Source organism: Hyperoodon ampullatus (genome assembly GCF_949752795.1).
Source record: "Hyperoodon ampullatus genome assembly, chromosome: 4".
Classification (NCBI taxonomy): domain Eukaryota; kingdom Metazoa; phylum Chordata; class Mammalia; order Artiodactyla; family Ziphiidae; genus Hyperoodon; species Hyperoodon ampullatus.
The window spans coordinates 40,642,200-40,665,178 of record NC_136917.1 but is presented as its reverse complement, the minus strand read 5'-3'; positions in this window follow the sequence as shown (position 1 = coordinate 40,665,178).

Here is a 22,979-nt window from a genome sequence, read left to right as displayed (position 1 = left end):
AAGCCCAACTGGCAAGGAGAGAAACTCAAGTGAATGTGCTGGCAATAGGCATCCTGGAGTTTTATGAAAATAAAAGAAACCATGTAGTCTTTGGAAATGAAAACCAATTGAGTAATAGCACTGTGTAGGAATGGTTTTGTTCTCAAGGTGACCATTTTACAACTTGGACTATTTGGGGGCTAATGCGTTTAACAAGTCATGTGGCTTGTCATCATTGACTAGTCCAGTGTATAGAAAGATCACTGAATGAAGAGTCGGAATAAGTGGTTTTGAGTCTTATCTCTGCCATTAGGTCAAGTTTCTAGTTCTCTGAGCCTCAGTTTCTCATCTGTAAAATGGGGAGACCAATTATCCATCACTGAGTGTTATTGCGATGTTCACATTATTGATATGTATGAAAGTACTTGTAGCCTGCATAGTGCTTTACAAAATGTAGGGTTTATTATTATTATCATTGCCATTATTATTAGTTTCTGTTTTCCCATGGTGAACTCTTTACATGGCAAATGCAAAGATGGGATGAAAGAGACATTGCAGGTGGAGCCCTCTGATTATTCACTTTTGGGGGGAAGTGGATAAAGTACAAGATTTTGCCTGGCAGTGATGATGGAAGGCAGCTGAATTCTGTCACAGAAAATTTAAAGGCCCTCCCCTTTTTCATTTCCTTCCATGAACTTCTGTCTGTAGTAATAAAAAATCCTGTGTTCATGCCTGTGTCACTTCATTTTAGGAGCTTGACTTTTATATGAATCTTTGTCCCTGTGTGGGGCTGCTGGGTATTATTTCCGCCTCATCTTACCAATGAAGAAAGGGAAGTGTGTGACATTAAGTGATTTGTCCAGGTCACCCAGAAAGCCAGTGATGGAGTCTCCGAAAGAGTCAATTGTTATTTTTCATTCTCCACCCCAGTCACCAGAGGAAACCCCACAAAGTGTCCCGGATATTCTGATATTCAGCCCTACTTTCTGCCAGGACCAGAGGCCGTGGTTATCCCTACATGGACACACGTTTGACCTCCTCCTTGTCTCAGTTTGACTGGCAGAGACTTTTTTCCTGTAAGACCAACACATTATCAGCACATAAGGATTATAATCAATATTCACTGTGTACAGAATCCTTAAGGCTAGATACTGGCAGGTACCGAAAGGGGACCTACCATATTGACAGCAAAAGCACAAGCCTAGGGAATGGAGTTGGAAGAGTTTAGAAGGACCTGCTCTGAAGAGCCGTTTATGACTGGCTTTGAATCTCATGGTAGCCACTCACCAGCTCTATAACTTTGAACAAGCGAGCCTATACTTGTATATACAAATGTGGGCATATGTGGAGAATGAGGTTAAGAGAAAGAAGAGAGAGAAAGAGAGACTAGTTGATGTTCAGTACATGGTAGTAGTGAGAGAAACAGCATTTCCATCTTTCTTTCCTCAAAACTGGCCTGCTGTTAATCCTGACACTCTTGACTATAAAACACTTCTCAAGGGCTATCATAAAGCATTATGGTTGTATTTGAATTGAGCACTATATATGTGGTGTTCCCAGAGAATTGCTTGATTGCTTGTTTGTTCTTAGAAAGGACAGTTATTTTATGATTTCTTAAAAGAGGATAGGCCTCAGAGCATGTTAGGCCTTAGGCATTGTGTTCCTGTGGCTCCCTGTATTTCCCCACCATAACCCTCAGGAGGGTTAGTTGCTATGACTTGTTTCAATTTCTGTCTTTCCTGCCAGACTCTCAGCCCCCTTAAGGCAGGGACAGTGTCTGTTCTGTTCATCATTGTTCCCATACTGGCACCAAGCCTACTGCTGGCACATTCTGGCCAATGTGTAAATGTCAAGGAATGATTGTGTGAAAGATTAACAGGGCTTAAGTTCATGGGTGCTAGGTTTAAAATGGGTTATTAAGAAGCTCAGTGCATTTCAGGTCCATTTCCATCTTTTTGATATTGGTGTTTGTAGGACAACCTGGCTCTCAACACAAGTTCCTTGTAAAAGGAAGAAACTTGGTCTGGCAGGGCCACATTTTCATTCATTCAACAAAATACATTGAGCATCAGCTATACCCCAAGGACTGTTCTACCTGCTGGGATACATGCAGAAGTTTCCTAAAGAAACCTAAGTCCCTACATTCATGGAGGTTATATTCTAGGGGGAGAAAACAGACAGTGAACAAATAAACATATGTGTCAGGTGGTGCTAAGTGCTGTGAAGGAAAAGGAAGCCAGATAAGAGAACCAGAAAGTGAGAGGGGTGCTCTTTTAGATAGGATAACCAGAGAGGCTGCAGATAAAGGGCAATTTGAGCAGAGGCCTGAAGAAATGAGGGACTGAACCTGTGGGTACCAGACGAAGCATGTTCAAAGACGAAGGATGAAAGTTGACTGTCACGATTGGCTTTGATGGAGGTTGGAAGCCATAGGGGTGAAGGGAAGCTATTGGAGCCAGTATGGTTATTGCGAAGAAAATATTATGCTTCGCAGAGCTTGCTTAGGGCAGTCCTGGCTCCTCTTTCAGGCAAATGCAGGTGACCATTCTCGTCTTTGGGTTAGAGAAACAGTTGAGGCTTTGTTTTATATCTTGGCCAATATTCTTACGAAGTTTTTAATGATGGAAAATGGAAACCTGCAGGAATGATTCCCACACTACCTGAAGGCCAAACACCTATTTACATTACCCGGGTTGCTACAGGGCCTGGCCCTGACTCATTGGCTCTGAGAGGGTACTGGCCAGGAATATAGCTCTTGGGGGCCAACCAAGGCAGATAACAGCCTGCCAGCCACCCCCTACCCCTGGCCCCACCCGAGTCCTTCACTGTTGGATAACAGAAGAGCTCAGGCAGGGAAGAGGAGCATGCCTGCCGCTCATCCATGAACATCCACCGCAGCAGTGACACAGTTAATCTTCCATCTAGAGAAATTTTCAGGCAGCTTAGAGAAAGGACATATTTCCAATTTCTCCTGAGAGGAGAAAGTGATGGGAAAGTTGCACCTCCCAGTCAGTCCCCAGTTCACAGTGAAGAGCCTGGAAAATCACACATGAGGAGATGTGAAACAGATCATCGGAGCTGAGAGCTCCTCTGAGAAGCTCAGAAGCGCAGTGGCAGCTGGAAAACCTTGTTTTCCTCAGGTTTCCAGACTTCCCTCATCGAACTTCACTGTTGGTCTCCGTCTGGTGTGAAATGATTAATTCTTTTAAATGATGCAGGGAGTCATAGAGATCAGTGCTGCGTTTCTCTTTTCTGAAACTAGCAAGAAACAGATTTTGTCACTACCTTCTAATTTTTTTTTTAATCTGACCCCCTCCTCCATAAATATTTATCCTGGCAATTTAAAATGGCCAAGTGATACTGTACTTACCTGGGGTGAGCTTACCCTCAGACATCGTTTTTTTAAATTTTATACCCTATCTGCTTTGGCCACAGGACACATTTTTCTGCTGATCTAAAAAACTAATATTCAGGGACTTCCCTGGTGGCACAGTGGTTAAGAATCCGCCTGCCAATGCAGGGGATGCGGGTTCAAGCCCTGGTCCGGGAAGATCCCACATGCCGCAGAGCAACTAAGCCCATGCACCACAACTACTGAAGCCCGCGCGCCTAGAGCCAGCGCTCCGCAACAAGAGAAGCCACCGCAATGAGAAGCCCGCGAACCGCAACAAAGAGTAGCCCCTGCTCGCCGCAACTAGAGAAAGCCCGTGCACAGCAATGAAGACCCAACGCAGCTGAAAAAAATAAAAAAAGAACTAATATTCACTTATTCCCTAATCCCAGGGTAATGCAGTACTTGGTAAAGTGGGGGGTGGAGGGTGCTGAGGGACCACGAGAAGGTCAAGCAGGTTGAATGGCTGCTCAGTTTTTTCTTTTTATTTATTTATTTATTTATGGCTGTGTTGGGTCATCGTTTCTGTGCGAGGGCTTTCTCTAGTTGTGGCAAGTGGGGGCCACTCCTCATCGCGTTGCACGGGCCTCTCACTATCGCGGCCTCTCTTGTTTCGGAGCACAGGCTCCAGACGCACAGGCTCAGTAACTGTGGCTCACGGGGCCAGCTGCTCCGTGGCATGTGGGATCTTCCCAGACTAGGGCTCGAACCCGTGTGTCCTGCATTGGCAGGCGGACTCTCAACCACTGCGCCACCAGGGAAGCCCCTGGCTGCTCAGTTTTGAAATTGTCTCACAGTGTTTTGTGAATTGTTCATTGATCCAAAATTATTTTTATGAAGTGCTGTTTTGTGCTGTGTGTGGCGGTTACAAAATTGAATAAAATGGGACCCACATTCTCAAGGAGATCACAGATTGGTAGGAGAACAGTATGAAAATAGAAGACCAGTATGACAGCAGTGTTGGTGGTGGTGGCCCAACGAACAGCTTTCCCCTCCGCTTTTCTTTTTCTCTCCCTCCCTCCCTCTCTCTCTCCTTCCCTACCTTCCTCCCTCCTTCCCTCTTCATTACATATCATTCAGCACTTAATTTGTCACAATTACTAGTGAACAAACAGAGCACAAGACTGAGCTGTTACCCTCAATACACTGACTTTTTAGTGTTATCCAATATTGTAGTGAGAAATGTCAACTTTAGAGGAGCAGTTCCTCCCAAATTGCTGGTCCTTCATTTTTCACCCCTTCAACTACAATCTCTAGAAACCTCTCAGCAGACTGCAAGCAGTTCCTGAGGGCAGGGACTCAGTTTTTCTGATTCTCCTGTACTTCCTGTTTACCTGGCACAGAGGAACAGCTCAGTAAGTACTAAATGAGTGAGTGAATGAATGAATAAAATATTCTAATTACCACAAAGTATCTGGGAGACTTGACAATCCACCGGAAAATTGGATCTCCATAGGTGGCCAAACCAGATAACTCAAGCCACAGTTGGAAAATTTACTTTGGGGTTTGAGTTGTATGCCATAGACATAACTCATTAAAAATATGTGGCTTTCCTGCCCAGGAGGTTTCTAGACCCATCTAGGAATGACACTCAAAGTATTCTGGCAGCTCTTTTCGCAGTTTCTTTCACTGCTTGCAAGCTGGGTTTTAGTAGCAAGAATGTTTTACCGACTCTTACCTGGAAGGTCCTAGTTATACCCAAAAAGGGAGCCTGAGGATGCCTTGGGCGGGGTCCACTGTGCCTCCTGCCCCGGCTGATCCCATGCCTTGTTGCTACAGCTCTGGGCCTTTGGATTCTGGCTTGCTTTGTGTCAAGTGCCTGGTGTGATGGATACTGCAGAAGTTAGAATTTGAAGTTAAAGGATTGAAGGGCAAGTAGCGATATAGGCACTGTGATCTTGAGCCCCCTATCAGTTTCCTGTCGAAGCTATAACAAATTATCATAAACTTAGTGGCTTAAAACAATACAAGTTTATTCTCTTATAGTTCTAAAGGGAAGAAATGAAAAAATGAGTGTTAATGAGGGTAAAGTAAGGTGTCATCTGGGTCAACTGTCTAGCAGCTTCAGGGTGAGTCTGTTCCTTGCCTCTTCTACTGGCTGCATTATCCCAGTCTCTGCTTCTGTTGTCACATTGCTTTCTCCTCTCTTGTACTCAAATCTTCTTCTGCATCCTTCTCATAGACTCTTGTGATTACCTTGGGCCCACCCAGATAGTCCAGGATAATCCCCTCGTCTCATGATCCTTAATCACATCTAAATGTCTTTTTTGCTATATAAAGTAACATTCACAGGTTCCAGAGATTAGGAAGTGGATAACTTTGGGGGACCATTATTCAGCCTACCACAAACCCTTCAGTCTTTTTTTTTTTTTTTTTTTTTTTTTGCGGTACATGGGTCTCTCACTGTTGTGGCCTCTCCCGTTGCGGAGCACAGGCTCCGGATGCACAGGCTCAGCGGCCATGGCTCACGGGCCCAGCCGTTCCGTGGCATGTGGGATCTTCCCAGACCAGGGCACGAACCCGTGTCCCCTGCATCGGCAGGCGGACTCTCAACCACTGCACCACAGGGAAGCCCAAGCCCTTCAGTCTTGCTGAAGATATATGTGTGTGTGTGTGTGTGTGTGTGTGTGTGTGTGTGTGTGTGTGTATGGCAATAAAGATGAACAAATGTTTACCTGCTGTTTTCCATCACTCTTATACTGTAGAGACTATTAAAACACACAGTTTATTGTCATTGTTATCATTACTAATACTCTACTGGAGAATCCCACTACATATGCCAGCTAAAGCAAGTTGTCCTCAAACAGGATTGTTTTAGTGGATTCCCCCATCTCCATCCAGGCCCAAATAAACTGTGGAACAGCAAAATTTGATTGATTGTTGCATTTCTTAAGGTGCATTACATTTAGTAAAGCATACAAATCTTAGCTACAGCTCAATGAAGTTTTATATATGTTTACCCTCTAGTAACCAGATGCAGATCAAGATATAGAAAATTCCCAGTACTTTAGTATGGTTTCTTCATGCCTCCTCCCAGTGGGTTCCCCCAGGTAATTACTCTCCTATCTGGATGCTTTCATTCAACACTATGTTCCTGAGGTTCCTCTGTGTTTTTGCAAGAACCAGAGGTTCATTCTTTTTCCATTGCTGTATAATAATCCATTATGTGAATATGCCACAATTTATTTACGCATTCTATTGTTGCTAGATATTCAGGATATTTGCATTTTGGGGCTATCATAAATGAACCTGTTGTGAATATTCTTGCATATGCCTTTCAGTGGATATAAGCAGTTGTTTCCAACAATCAAGAAAAAGTCCACTGTAAGGGAGAAAAATATGGAGATGCAAAGCCAGCTTCACTTTTAAATACAATTTCAAAAATGATAACAAATTCCATCCAGACCCAGATGTGGAGTTCTATAAACACAAAACACAAGGAAATGTTCTCATCCAAGTTAAGGAGGTCAGCTCAAATCCAGTGGAAGAATATCTGAGAAATTCACAGTCAATTTCATGGCCATGATTTTATAACTGGGGAAAGAACTTGGGTCCTCTGTAGGAGCAACAAGCCCCAGTCAGATCAGGTGTGCTAGATGACCCACATCCATTAGGCTAGAAAGCTCTGGCAGGAATTGAATCAAACTCTGGCATGTCTCTCTGTAAAAGGTGGGTAGGTAGGTGGTAGAGGGCACAGTTCAAAGACAACTAGGGAGGACTGTGGTTGATGACAAAGGAGGAGGAGTCATTGGCAGCTTAAGGCTATGGAAATGTTGCAACAATCCATGTCAGTTTATTTTATGATCATTCCTCAGAGTTTCCTCCCGCATCAGATTTTTCTGGAGCAGATTAAGAAGGGGAATCAATTAATGTGAATCTCATGTTACTGCAAACAGTTGGAGGTTTTAATTGGGCCAGGAGTGAGCAGGTGGTCCTTCACCAGTCAGCTATCCTTTCACCTGTCAGTCAAATGAGGAGAGGGCCTCCATCGCTCATTAGCAACCATTTGTCACCTCGAACAGAGCTTTGAAAGGATTTCTTTGAACTTTGTTTGGGATTGATTTTCTGCATATGCTGAGCTGTTACTGACAAACTCTGGGCGACTGCTCCTCTGTAACAAATATGTATAGCTGATTCACCTTGTTATAAAGCAGAAACTAACACACCATTGTAAAGCAATTATACTCCATTAAAGATGTTTAAAAATATATAAAATAAAAGCAATAGTAGAACCTAAAAAAAAAAAAAAAAAAAGGGTGAGAGGATTTGAACAGCCTCCAAATTACGTAGCCTGGAAGGGTAGGATTCTTTCCCCACTTCCAATTCACCTCACAAAGCCTTCGCTTTCTGGAAGTGCATTATAATGAATAACAAGAACTTTTTCCTTCTAAGAGAACTGCCCTGAACTTTCGATTTTTTTTTTCACTGCCACTGGCTCCAGACTAACACTGATTCATAATGATTCTTTTTTTTCTTAAATTTATTTATGTTTGGCTGCGTTGGGTCTTTGTTGCTGCATGCAGACTTCCTCTCATTGTGGAGAGCGGGGGCTACTTTTCATTGCAGTGTGCGGGCTTCTCATTGTGGTGGCTTCTCTTGTTGTGGAGCACAGGCTCTATGTGCGCGGGCTTCAGTAGTAGTGGCACATGGGCTCAGTAGTTGTGGCTTGCATGCTCTAGAGCGCAGGCTCAGTAGTTGTGGCTCACAGGCTTAGTTGCTCCGCGGCATGTGGGATCTTCCCGGACCAGGGATCGAACTGCTGTCCCCTGCACTGGCAGGTGGATTCTTAGCCACTGTGCTACCAGGGAAGTCCCTCATAATGATTCTTAACTAAGTATTGACTTTATATTTGGCTTTGTCTCTTACTTTTCAAGGAATATTTGGGGAGACGATTTGCGTTATCCAGGGCTGGTTTGGAGCCCTGCTCAGTTGATCCTCGAGATGCTCTTTTAGCCTCTTTCTTCCTTTCTGACCCCTCTTAACGTCAGGGGCTATGGCTGGTTTGCTGAGTACTGTATCTTAAGTATATTCCACTGTGTCTAGCACAGAGATGATGTTTAGTAAGTATTTATTGAGTTAAACAATTCAAAAAAATAACTAATTATTATTTTGTCTTGTGGCTTAAGCATAAAGACACATTGTGACTTGGCATAGCCAAAGAGAGTAGCCATAGTTCAGTAACCAAATAAATTATTGGGAAGAGCCAGTTTTATTGATTGATTTATTTGTTTTTACTGAGTATAAGAGCAAAACTTAGGCATTACGGAAATTTTTGAAGACATATGTAATTCTGATGTAGTTGTGATATCCCCTCCTACAGAGCAGAGCTGTATTTAAAGAGGCATGGGTGGTCCAGCCGGAAGTAACCATCTTCACCCACATTTCTGTCAAACATGGAAAGACACTGAAGACCTTACAACATGTGAGCTCTTATTTACATCTCTTATTCACATTTCTTCTCTAGTACCAGAAGATGTCGAGGGTCTCATTTCTCTTTCTCTCTCGCTCTCTCCTTCTTCCTCCCTCTCTCCCTCTCTCTTCTTTCTTTTCCTCCCGCTTCCTTTTTTCTCCCTTTCTCTCCCTCTTCCTCCTTCTCTCTCTCTCCCTCCTTCCCTCCCTCCACACAGAACACTCTCATCCCACTGATGCTGGCTCCTCCCATTGCCTTCCCAGTCCCCTTGCTTCTCCCACCACAGGAGGGAAGTTCATCTGCTGTGGCTCTGAGGACGTTTTCTAGAGAGAATCTGTCTAAACAGCTTCAGTTCTTTTTCAGAGAACAAGGAGGGATGAAGGGATGGAGTTACCCTGCCACACACACATTAATAATTATCATCCCATCTCATGTAAAAAAAATATGAGAAAATTAAATTTAAAACTCACCATATACACATAACCATTTTACACTTTTGGTGACTGTACTATAAATTCCCATATTGAATCCCACTTTCTAAGCATTTTGAATATTTCCCCATGTAATTAAATAGTATCCAAAAACCTGATTTATAGGGGCTGCTAATTAATACTCAGTCTTATGGAGACCACGTTGTTTTAGACAATTCTGTTGTGGGCATTTGGGTTGATGTGAGTTTTTGATATTTCTCTTCAATTCCATGCCATAGGGAAGACCTTGGCTCTAAAGAGTGGACTTTGCCAGAAGATAGGAACAAGCGTAATGAAAGGAGGGCACTTTCATTATGGACCTAGGTCTCAACATTTACTATACACATTTCCTTCTTGCTGGTTTGGCCTCCTGGGGGTCAGAAACTGAAGCTGTAATCAGTGGAAGCCAAGTGTGTGGGCTGCCAACTTGAGTCACATTAGGAAGTTCCCAAATCTCCTGGGCTGTATCTTTCTTCAGAACCTGACAGATCCAGGCATCATGCAAATTAAATAGGATGAGCCAAGCCAAATCTCCCCATCTTTCAAATTTCTGCCTGTAGGTCTGGAGCAGCAAGGGGACTTTTAACACTGACCTCTGGTAAAAAATGATAACACTCTTGTGTTAATGGACCTGGAAAACCCCCATGTGCTAGAAACAGTGTAAAGGGGGGGGTATTTTGCATTCTCAATTTTATTAGTTTGGTTCACTCCACCAGATTTTTATGCTCTGTTCCTTAGGAACCATGGAATGCCTATAAACTCTGAAAATTGCAGTGAACTTTGGGAATTGATCCAGCCTCTGGTTGCTAAAGAGATAAAAAATAGAAAAAGAGGAGCTTGTCAGAAGACAAGCTTCATTTCAGTGCCTGACGTTCTTCATATGGGCAGTTCTGGGACCACTTCTGCCTTAGCTTGTTTATAAGGGAGATAAATAATTGTCTTGGGGGGCAGGCATCTGCCATGTGCCCTGTATATCCCACTGCTGAACACTTGCTTTCCAGAGGACATGGGATTTCAGTGGGCAGAGTTCTTTGGGAGTCAACACAGATCCATATGGAAAGCCATGCTTATCCTTGCCTTTTGGCCACTCCAGGTGTTCGTTTGGGGCCAGGATCATGTTTGCGGATCACCAGAGAATGCATGCTTTTTGGTGTGTTTTCTTTTCCTCTGGCTAACATTATGCCATTTGGTTAGGGAAACGAAGTAGTGCATCATCTCCCTGGTTTGCTTGCAAAGGTGGTCATTCTGGCATTACATGAAAAAAAGAAAGAAATGTGAAAAATGTGACCAAAACCCAGATAGTGACATTAATAAGTGATCAGATTGGGTTGTATGTGAGACAGGGGTGAATGGGACACTGGTATCTAATGGCTGTCTCTTCAGGGATGTGTCATAATTTCTTGACACTGAGCATGGACAAACCAGAGGTTGTGTTAATTGGGAATGACAGCCTGTATCCTGCCTGTGCTTGTGTTTTGTTGAGGTTGACAAAAGTTGACTAAGCCAGGTACCTTGGGCTGGCAATCAGGCATTGTTTTTGACACTGACCTATCCTTTTCTACTAATATTAGCTCTTTAATGAGGTCATGCTGCTATCAATTTTTAATATGTAAAAAAATTCATAAATATCTGACCTTTTAGCTGCTGAGGAGGCCTTCATAATCTTGTCATCATCTGCACAGACTTCTGTTTTGCATGTTTTCCTCACATCTTCTTTTACCTTCATGCTTTTTTCTTTTTCTTTTTTTTTAATTCAGAAAAACCAGAATCAGTTTTCGTGTGGGAATTATGTATCATACCATTGTTTTAAGAGCCACTCTATGAGTCAACTACCTCAAAGAATGGGACTTACATTCTTCCCATCTCTGTATTAATATACTTATATCGTTCTTCCTCTAGTGTTATGGCAACTTTGGAGCCCTTTAGGAACCATATCCTCATGATACACTCCTTCCAGGTCACTCCCCCAGTGAATACCAACACAAAAAAACGCTCTTCTAAAGATTTCGTCCTATATGGTACTATGACAGATCTTCCAACCTTCTGCATTGAAGTCAATGTTGAAAGCAACCTTTTGAGTTACTATATATGAGATATAAAGTATCTGTATCTGGCTTGCTATTTATGATTCTAACCCACCCATCATATTAGAGAAACTGGGTAGCTTTGTTTAACAATCCTTGGTACTCTCTGAGAATTCCTTCATTTGCCTCTTTGTTTTCCTCTTCAGTTTTGCCATGTGATGTCGATATTGAAATTAAACTCTGCCAGCCTGGATTCGGCTAGATCCCACCAAAGAGCTAAAGAATGGAATTCACAGCTTAGATTTTCCCACCTGTACTTTGGGAATAGTATTTAAACATACAGCACCAGATACTGGCAACACTATAAGTTAAAAAGGACTAGAGGAATAGGATATCAGAAGTTCAAATGAGAGCAGGAATTCAAGAGGTAGAGTAGGTAGCTTCATAAGACAATTTGGAGCAAGAGAGAAACTAACGCAAAATTAATAATGGCTTAAAGTGTTGACTCTTTTGACAATATTTTTATTTACTAAACTGGAAAATCTTTAAGAACCAAAAGACTGACTGTAACAATAGAGTATCAGACCAAATGACAGGTGGTGAGGATAATTTGGGGGCAGGGATCTTAGCTCAGGGCCCTTAAGTCACTGAATAAGCTGTCCCTGTTAAGAAGCGTTTTTAAGCTGAGTTTTGATAGTCAATGCCCCTGGGCTCTAAGTCTTTGAAATAAGGCAATTTCTCAGAAAGAGTAATTAGTGCCTTGCTGTAGCACTGCCCCTGGGGCCTGTGCTTTGGGACCACTTTATAACTGAGGCTGCCTTGTCACGAAGTGCTTCAGGTGATTGTCAGAAACAAATCCTCCTTAAGCATCCCCTTTCCTTCCACCTGATGGTTTTAATCTGTTGAAATCTGGAAATCTGGATAAAAGTGAGGTGGCAAAGGCAGCTTTGAGCAGTGGAATCTGTACCAGAGTTTCGCTGGACCTGGGTTACACCAGAGCGTGCACGGCACAGGCTCCTGACCAGACTCACAAGGATGTGGCAGGAGACACTGAGAGGTCTCAGTACCGAAATGTTGTCATGGGAAATGTCTGATCCCAGGTGCCACTGGGTAGATATTTTGGGAGCTAGCTGATGGTGGTACCTGGAAAGTCTGACAGTAGGAAATGAGCAAAAATTCCAGACAGGTAGGCAAACTCCATTCTTACTATTTCTAGAAACTTCCCTGATCTGTTCCTGCCTGTCTTTCCACACCATCTCTCACTACTCTCCCCTCATGCATTGTACTCCAGTCAATAATGATTTTGGAACAGGCCAAGTTGGTTTCTGCCTCAGGACATTCGGACTTACTGTACCAGGTGACCCACCTTCCTGTGTATGACTTCTTTTCATCCTTCAGGTTTCATTTTTAATATTATCTTCTAAGATCATGTTCCCCTAATCAGTCTATGTAAATTACCCTATTACTACCCTAGTCGCATAAGTTATCTGGAATCATCTTTTAAATTTGCCTGTTTATTTCTATCTTCTAGACTATAAATTTCTTTGAGAATAGGGAGGTGTTTCTGTTCTGTTTGGCACTGCCTTCTGGGTACTAAGAACAGTTCCTGTCATATAGTAACCACTGTGTAAGTATTTCTTACATGAATGAATGAATAATAGGACAAATAGGGGAACCAAGATGGGAGCTGAGAGATAGGTAAAAAGAAAGCTTTGAGATATAAGGTCACGCTCTAATCACAAAGAATTAAGTAAGGAAACAATTACCGGGACCAAATAAAATGTCAAGCTGAGCTTAGCAGTAAATACTGACTTGACAAAAAGCCACTGACGTGGTGTCCTTAAAGTTTCCTCTAATTAATGGTCATTTTTAAGCTTGTAGCCTAGAGTATGGCTGAGCCCGTAGTGGAGGGTAAGTCATTTCTAGAGATAGATGGCTTGAGTTAGAAAGCTAAGTCAGTATTATGGACAAAATCTAAAACCAGAGTGGAAAATCCTGGGCTAGCATTGGTACTGCCACATCCGTCTCTGGACCCATGGCAGACATCATTAATAGATCACAGAATCTTTACTGCTAATCCAGCAACCACCAGCCACTAGAATGTAAACTCCTTTAGGGCAGGACTTTTGTCTGTTTTGTTCACTGTTTTCTTCCTTGCATCTAGAACAGTGCCTTTTGCTTGTAGGTATGCAATAAATATTTGTTGAATTAAATATTTGATGAGTGACTCAGTTGGATTTGGCATATGAGATACATTTTACTTGCCATCCCTGACCTAAAGCAAAAAGATAAGGAATTAAAATTGGATTCAGAGAATTGTTATCAAAAAAGAGTAGCAAATAATCTGATGGTCCTAAGAAGTGTATCCATGATGAGAACAGACAACTGTCTTGACATCACCCTAAAGTACAAAGCCCAGGGCTGTTCCTTCAGTTAGCTGCGTTTGAAGCAACTCGGCTAAGGTCCAGAGTGCATTCTCTTTGCACCAAATTATACTACTTAGCAAAAAATGCTGTAACAGTATATCGGGTAATTGTCAATGATGCAAGGGTATCAATTCAACATTTTTAAAACTGCCTTCCATATACCTATACTATCCTCTATGATGAGATTTTTTGAGCCTGAATTTCCACTTCTGAAGAGAAAGATTTCTCCAGCAGTCATTTCTCAAAGAATGACTGTTAATAGAGGGATTTCTCTGGCGGTAATTTTATGTGTTAACATACTGTTTAACCATCGAAGGGACTATAGCTTGGATCACATGTGGGTTTCATATAAAAGAACATGATCTCTTTTTACTCATTCGTTCATACAAACAGTATTTTTTGAGAACCTACTGTGTGTCAACCCTGTGCTGAGGATACAGTCATGAACAATAATGTTCTATAATAAACAAAACTAAGTTATTTTCATGGAGACTACATTTTAATAAAGAAGATAAATAATGAACAAATCAAATAATAAATATATAATTTCAGATAATGAGAAATTATTCGTTTCAGTAGAGCAGTAAAGACAGGAACTTGATTAGAATAGGTTCAAGAAGGAATGAGATGTTAGGAAATAAAATAGCAATGTAAGACAAATTTTAAAAATGGGGTTTGTTTTACAGGGATGCCAGATAGAATTGGTTAAAGGTGTAGGAGTATTGAGGTCAAAGATTTTGTTATGGTAAGAGATGGTTTCAGAGCTGATGGCAGTGATCCACTGGATGGAGAAACTTTGCAAAAGAGAGAGGGGATAACTGTAGGAACAATATCCTGGTGGAGACATGAGGGGGTGGGTTGCAGTGAACATCTATGCACCTCTACCAGCACAGAGCTTTTCTTTTGAGGGGGGTCAAGGCCAGTCTATGCGTGAGTGCTCACCTGTCCAGGAAGAGTTCAGATGTGCTTCTTATTGTTCCCATCTGTGTTTCTTCATGCCAGCCTATTTTCAGCCACACTGGGGAAACTGAGACAGTTCAGTAGATGGCTCACAAGTGAGCCCGGGGATGGCAAGAAAAATTAGGTAGAATTCTTGTCCTCCAGGACATCTCAGTCTAGTAGATTCCTGGAAAAATATATTCCTCTCCTTATGTTGACAAGAGGTTTCTCTCAAAGAGTGACTTGATTATTTAGTGATTTAGTTGAGTCATTTTAAATCCAGATTTTTATTAACCCCTCTTTTTTTATACCCATTCTTGAGTATACTGCCTTGAATTCACAAGCTCCAATTAAGTATGCTTGGCTAATAAGTTCACCATGAAAATATCTCAAATTATTCATGTCCTGGATAAAGTATTCTGCTGTTGACACTCCCCACAAACCTCATAGGATTTGAAAAACTTGAAGTATGCAGAGGAAAATCAGACGAAATGCTCACATATATTTTATTAGAAACATTTCTTTAAACACATGAAGACAAGGAATAAAAGAGACCAAGTTCAATTTTTGAGCCTGGCACTACAGCTTCTCTACACAGCACTCTATTCTAAACGGGAAAAATAAAATCAGCTTTGTTCCTGAGCGTATGTTTTGACATTTTTTTTTCCTTGAAGTCTGTGAATTATTAATGAACTAATTTCTCTTTATAGTTCAATCTTTGGAGATTTAAAGTGTTCACTCAAGTGCACAGGGAAGAGATAGAGCTTGAGTTCCAATCAGCTCCAATCCTCTCTGGAGATGCTGGCCTTGAGGTATCTCTGAGCCTTTGATATCAATCTTTGATTCAACTGGGAATTTCTGATCATTTTTAGAACTAGTCTATTAATACCACTTAATGCCCTGTTTAAGTTGGGCCATTTCTGCTAGCTGATTTTATGCTTTCATTTCGCTCCTGAGATATTTTATGTGTGTGTTTATGGCATATATATGTGCATCTCTCTCTTTCTCTAGTTATACTTGATGGATTACTTCTTGCCGAGTTGTATTGGAAGGGCAGGGCTTTTGATAACAGAGGATGTCCAGTAAAGCGGCAGCTCCTGTAATAAACCATGCGGGATCTAAGTACCACCAAGAGCACCTCCTCCCTCCTCAGTGGAGCTTATCGAAGAGAGCTTTTGGCTCTGTAGAGAAAATAAGTTTGCAAAACCCAGAACTGGGCAAGAATAGAATGCATGAGCTCTGGGTTAAGTTCCTTCACTCCACCTTGCACCAGTAAGTGTGTTAAAAGGAGCATCTGGGTGACCAATAGTCAGAGGTGAGGGAGAGAGGATTCCTCCATCAGCTGGGAGTTCACATAATTTAGGTGAAGTCCCTGAAGTCACTTCAGACATTATAATTCTGTTGCCTCCTGTGGCCTCAGTGTATGAAAAGTATCATTCCTTTTTTTGTTTGTTTGTTTGGCAGGGGGTAGGGGAAGCAGAGGAAGAAACTGAGACACTGAATTTAATTGACTTGCCTGATACCCTGCATCCTGTATTAAGGGACTGAGCATGCTTTCCCATCTATCTGATAGACCTTAGGGGGATTCAGATTCTGGATGAGGACTTCTGCCTCTCTGGTCTATTTATTGATCAAAAAGGGGAAAAAACCATCTAGCAAACACAGACCAAGCTGTGTGTACCAGTTCCCTGCTCTTCTCTCCTCTGAGGGAACTGGTTTCAACACTGAACTCACCCCCACCTTTATTTTCCCTCTGCTCCTCCTTTCATAACCTGCTGGATTACCAGGGTACAGTGATCAAGCAAGAGAGTCACCAGGCGACCATGCTGAAAGGGCTGCTTAGTGGGGGTGCAGAAGGATTGAGATTCCACACTAACAACAGAATCTTTCCCAGCGTGGCCAGCCCATGCAGAGAGCAGACTTGCTTCTTTCCCGAGGAGGCCTGAATCAGAACCTGAACCACAAAAAGGAAGGGGGTGGGGAGGAGGGAAGGCAGAAGAAGAAAAGAAAGCTTTTCCTTTTTTATTTTTAAAGCCAGTTCTATTCTGGGACTTTATTTACTTTTGTGTTCGGCTCCAGGGGTTAAAGGGCTCACAGTAATGGAAACTGGAGGTCGCCGATTTATTGCTCTTCCTCTGGACTCTCTGAGCCTATTTGCTTGGTGGTGAGTACCAGCGTCCTCAGCCTTTCTCACCCAGGACCTCAGCCTCATCCAGCCTAAGGACTTCCTCACTCCAGGACCTGGGAAAACTCAGCTCCGCTGTGGCCAGTGCTGGGCTCCACCCATCAGAGACTCAAGTGATTGTCTGTATAAAACAGCATCTCCTGTAACCGATATCTGCCCTTTTCTTTAAAGACCTAGAAAGCTTTGGGATGAAAGGACCTGTTTGTCAAAGAAAAACTTTTTTTCTGTTTTGTAAGATTTTCAGACTTTCCAAATTTCCTTTTGAAGGGTTTGGTTTTCCCTGTCCCCTCAATCAAACTCCTGGGCTTCCTATAAAGAAATACTTTCTCATTCCACTATTATTCATGTTGCCAAAATGTGCACGCATGAGCCTGTCACATTTCTTTGTAGAGGTGAAGTTGATATAATTCGCATCTTATCTTTTCCCGGAAGGGACAAGAATATCTAGGAATGGCGTGAAGAGTCTTTAATAGGCGCTGTATCAGTCAGGATTCTCCAGAGAAGTAGAACCAGGAATTGTCTCACATGAGAAGTAGAACCAGGAATTGTCTCACATGGTGGCAGGGCTGGCAAGTCTGAAATCCATAGGGCAGGCCAACAGTCTGGAAACTCAGGCAGGAGTCGATAGTACAGTCTTAAGGCAGAATTTTTTCTATTCTGGGAAATCTGAGTTTTTCCTCATAAAGCATCCAAAGGATTGGATGAGGCCCACTCACATTATGGAGGCTAATCTTCTTTACTTCAAGTTATCTGTTTAGAAATGTTAACCTCATCTACACAGTACCTTCATAGCACCACCTCGATTAATGCTTGGTGATGTCACTGAGCTGTATAACCTAGCAAAGTGGACACATCAAATTAAGCATCATATGCATCAAGTCCTCTCATTTCTATCTACTGTCTCTCAAGATCATTCACTTCTCTCTGTAACCCCACTCACCACCCTAATCCAAAATGCCATCATCTCTCCTGAACCAATGCAATTGCTTCCTAATTTGTCTCCCTGCTTAAGCTTTCCCCAAACCGTTCTTCACCCTGTAGCCAGAATGATCTTTTCAAAATGTGTACCCGATCCTATGCTCCTCTGCTTAAAATCACTCAACTGCACCTGCCTAGGTCTAGGATCAGTCACAACTCCTTAACACCACCTAGAAGGTTCTGCTGGGTCTTGCCCCTGCCCACTTCTGCAGACTCTTTCGTGCTTTCTGCATTGCAGCCAGACTAGCCTTTCAGTATCTTGTGTTCTTCATGTGTTCCCTTCTGCCATAGGGTCTTTGCAAGGGCTCTGCTCTCTGCCTATTAGCCGGTCCCTCTCCCTGGGCCTGGGTAACTCCTACTTGTGGCCATCATAGTCAACCTTATTCCCCTTCTCCACCACCCTGACCGGATCAGATCCTCTAAATGTATATTATCATAGCCCACACCTCTCTTTTGGAGGACATATGCATTGGACAGGTTACATTTATTTGTGCGATTATGTGATTGGTGTCTGTGTCCACACAGAAGTCGCTCTCTGAAGATGGCAACAATGACTGACTCGTTCACCACCACCTGTATAATATCTGGTGTGGTGCTGAGGCATGGAGGTTCTCAGTAAATATTATGGACTGAATATACGGGTGAATTATCTGAGTTAGGATGGAGGTCAGGAGAAGGATGCTGGTTACATCCTGCCCCTTCCCTGTACCCATTTCCCATTCTTCCCCCCACATCTTGAACACAACCACAGCTTCCTCTGATTACAACTTTATATCACCCTTGGGCACTGAGACTAGAAGTTTTTAAAATGGCCAGGAAATCAATGGTGTTGACTGCATTTCCATTCATTTGGCTGTTCCACTGAGCTTGTTTGGCACCTAGACACATATATCTAGTGTCTTTAGTTCACTGTCCAGTTTTATAAGTTTGAAGACATCCCCAATATTTTAAAATTAGGAGATTTCATCTAAAAATGTAAATTTATGAGTTCTCATTGAAGAGGAAAAGAAAAAAAGATCTGTCTACCCTTGGCCTGCCATCCCATATGGCAAAAATCAACTTGAGTTGAGCAGCAACTGTCCATATAAGAAAGGACAGGTGGTATCCTCAGGTCAGCACATTGCTATAGGGCCCCCTCACTCATTTAGATTACCTGCCTGGCCCCTGTGTATACTGGCGTTTGAGTTCCCTGCTGTACATCGGTTGCTTTTGTCTATAGAATGGGAGTGAAAATACTTAGCATAACCGACAGCCAAAATGGCACAGTATGAAGGCCACGCACACGAATCTTTTATGGCCTGACTTCTCCTGGGAATTTAAGTAAATTCTCTGAGCTTGTGACCTTCCATTGGACACAATACAAAGGGTCATTATTTGCTTGATTCTCATGCTTAAAGGGGGAAAAAAAAAAAAAAAAAAGAAAGGAAGTCCAGAGGAAAGTTAAAAATAGGGCATGTGAATTTAATGCAACTTTCTCTGGGATCATAAGTCTGGTGAAGGGAAGTAAAGAGAGAAAAAAATAATAGACACCATATTAAATGAGCTTCCTGGAAGAATGTTATTTGCTCACAAATGTTTATCCAAAGAACTCCTCAGACTAATTCCTCATTAACAAGTTCGTCCCGGAATGTAGGTGGAATCCATCAGAACATCCTCGAAGGAAATTTGAGAGCTAACTCAGAAAAATCTCAGGCTTAGAGACATTTTTTCCCCTGCTCTGTTGATCTTTCCCAATTACTCTTCTCCCTTTTTATTAAGTATTTTTTTCACCATACCTAGAACACATACATATAATACTCCCACCTTCTTAGAAGTTGAAATTTTGCTTTGGGTCATATGGCTGAGTTAGAAAAGAATACCCAAATTCCAGGAGTCCATAGTAAAAGGGGCCTCATCTACTTTGCAGATACGATTCACTATAATAAACAAAGATTGTTTTCTGCAATTTGGTCTGGGGGGATGGCTGAATCTGAACTTCCAACCCTGCTTCTGAAGCATAATTCCAATCAGGGAATTATGTCGCAGGTGGAGACATGTCCCTGGGAAAGAAAGCATCTGCTTTCATACAAATGTCATCAGTAATAAGGAAAGATGGGGAAGTCATGTGATCTGGGAATTGGATCGTGTTCATATCAGATCTGCTTTTCAGTTGTAAAAACAGTAAGTTATGCTCCATTATTCTTATAGATGCTGTAAAAAAACCTTTTCTTAGGGTCCAGAAAGAGACACGAGACCCTGACGAAGGCTTTAGAAAATGATCATTTCTGAATTCTGCCACAAACTCTAAATGCCACTTCCTGGTTCAGAAGCAAGAGGCTTGGGGGAAAATAAGTTTAAGCTCATAAAAACACTCAAAGGGCATACTGGTCATCAAACAGCTCTGAGCAAACTGCATTTGCAAATGAATCTGAAAACATGTGGATTCAATTTTCCTTGAAATGCCCAGAGGTTAAAAAATTAAGGGGGGAATGTTTGGCAGAAAGAGCCTGGGGTTTGGCTGTGTGCACAAGTTTCTGAAAAATAAATTGATTGTTTTGCCAGAGAGAAAATATTACCTGGTCCCCCTTCTCAATCACATCTCTAACTTAATTATCAGTGGTCCCATTTCTCCTTGTGCTTGCAAAGTGGACAGGAGAGTTGAGCACATTTGAAAGAAAGCAAGTTTTATTCCTTCCCAGGGTGGCCTTCTGTGTGGCCGGCCCAGAATCTCAGCACCGTCGTGGGCTTCAACCCAGTGACATAGTGGCGAGAAGACCATCTGCTCCTCTGCCTGTTGCCTCCCATCTGCCTCCACCCACTTTCTTCCTTCCGCCAACCCCCCAAATAATACCTTTTTTTATGACCACATAAACACAGGCAAATGTGGAACTGCTTTAGAGCAAATCCAAACTGTTTTAAAAGATCGTGAAAATAGAGTGGGTGGGGGAAAAACTACATCTGTGAAAAAGCAGCGATTAGCCTTAAAACAATGTGAGGCCAACGGCACAGAGTCCCATAACGAGATGATGTGTGGAGCCTGTAAGTGGCTGTTCCTGGTCTCTGAGGTAGCACAGTTGTCACATGATTCTGTTGTTGCCGTGGCAATAATCTGTAATGGTGCAGAAAATCCGCAGAACTCACGAGCAACTCCTTGGTGGATTGGGCTGAAAGAAAATCAAACCCGTGAAAGCGCTGAATTGATGTGGTTATGAGAGCACGTTGGCCAAGCTGGTCCAGTTGAAGCTGACCTGATTTTGTGGATTTCCTTCCCCTGGTCCCTATCTAGCTTTGGTGAACTCCCTCTTTATGTATATTTTCCACAATTTTATGTTCATAAGTGGTGAGAGGTATAAATCCTTGTCAACTAGGGAAATGCTTCAGCTCCTTAGAATTCTGAGCATGCAGTTTGGAATCTACAGGTTGGGAATTGTGGCTTCTTTGGCTGCTGGAACCTCTAAACCCTAGACTAGCACTGAGGACCAAGGCCTGATATGTACATATAGGTGAAAAAAGATTAGAGGGTCCATAGGGCCAGGTGGGTATTTCTACCCCTGCAAAGGCACCAAGGAAGTATTGGGCAGGAGACTAGTGCAGAGAGGATGTGTTGTTTCTGGGGTAACTTGGCAACAGAGTACACACACATGGACAACACACCCATCTGAAGGCATGCCAAGACTCGCCTTCTTTAAGGCAAGCTAATACGAACCATGCCCCCAGTGCGGCCGGGAAACAGAGGGTAGGTAGCGTTTCTCCCTCCTGCGCTAGATGCTGTATGACGTTTATGCATGTATCGGCCGTCAACCCCACACGGTTGAGGGCATGACTGAGTGTGGGGTCCCCTGACAGAAAATTGAGCGGGAAGAGGAGCCAGACTAATCACTCTCATGTTCCAAACTTCAGTGAGAATCCCATGGGAATGCAGCTTGCAAGTAGATCCCATGAGAACATCTGGGATGAAGACACTCACGCCAGGCCTTAAACCCAGACTCATTAGTAATAATGCTTTATTTTTTATCTCATTTATTTATCCTCCCATCTACCACAAGTTTGATTTGCTTTCCTTCTGCCCATTTTCCTACTGGGAGCAGGAAAAGGAAGGTAGAGAATGAACATCAAGCTGTACATTCAGGTGCTTTCTCTTGGATACCCTCTCATTTGAGGTAAATTAATGGCAGGTGACACTTTGCTTAATTTAGACAGGAAGGAATGTAACATAGGAGAGTGAAGGGCTCGTGGATTTGGAGAAAGTCTTGAGAATCAGGGTAGGAATCAGACAGGAATCTGACAGCTTAGGGGTCTATATAGCAAGACAAAAATATTAATAGTCTGGTCCTATTTCGTTACTAGAATATTTACCTTCAACTTTTTCTTTCCTGTCATTTTTTGCAAGATTCAAAGTCTTGGGGGGAGGGTAAAGTCCAAATGGCCTAATCTGGATCATGAACCCAGTTCTCTATGCGGGAGATGGGTGTGAGAGGGAAAGAAGGGAGACAGGAGACCTTAATTTAGAGTTTCATCAAGACTTCATGAAGTGAGTGAGAGATAATTTCTCAAAACAACAACTAAAGTGCACTTATGGAAGGAAAGAGATCAGATATGGTGATGGTTGTGGTGTTGGTGTGGGCAAGGGAGAGTCCAACAGCAAATGTCCAGCAATACGGCTTGAAGGGAAAGTTGAACAGTGGAAGTGCCCATCAACTGACATATTAGTAAGCCTGAGCCGAGACTTGCTGAGGAAAATTGCAACAGAAAGGTAGGTACATGGAGAATGAGGGAGAGTCTAGAATATAGTTTGTTTGGTGCCCTCTTCCTGAAAGAATCTAGAGGGGAGACAGCCACGTGATTTGACAGCAGCCATACTAATAGGGCAGACTTCCTGCTAGTCAAAGCTCCTGGTTAATGTCCACTTCTCAGCATGTCTGATTATGGGTTGAAGTTGACCAACCAGCAAACTACTCAATTATAAGCCCATCTTCCCCCTGTGGTGCCACTAATTAAAACAGGAACCATGTTGCAGCTCCCACATTCCGTGGAGTTCTACCTTCCCAAAGCTGAATTAGTCACAACCATTAGCCATTGTCAGTGAAATTCAGCCTCCTTTTTCCTTTTTCCAACCCCATTCCTGTTTGGTGTGAATTCATCTCTGAAAAACCTTCCCTCGGGATTATTGATCCCCCCCCATACCCTTCGCTGCGAGA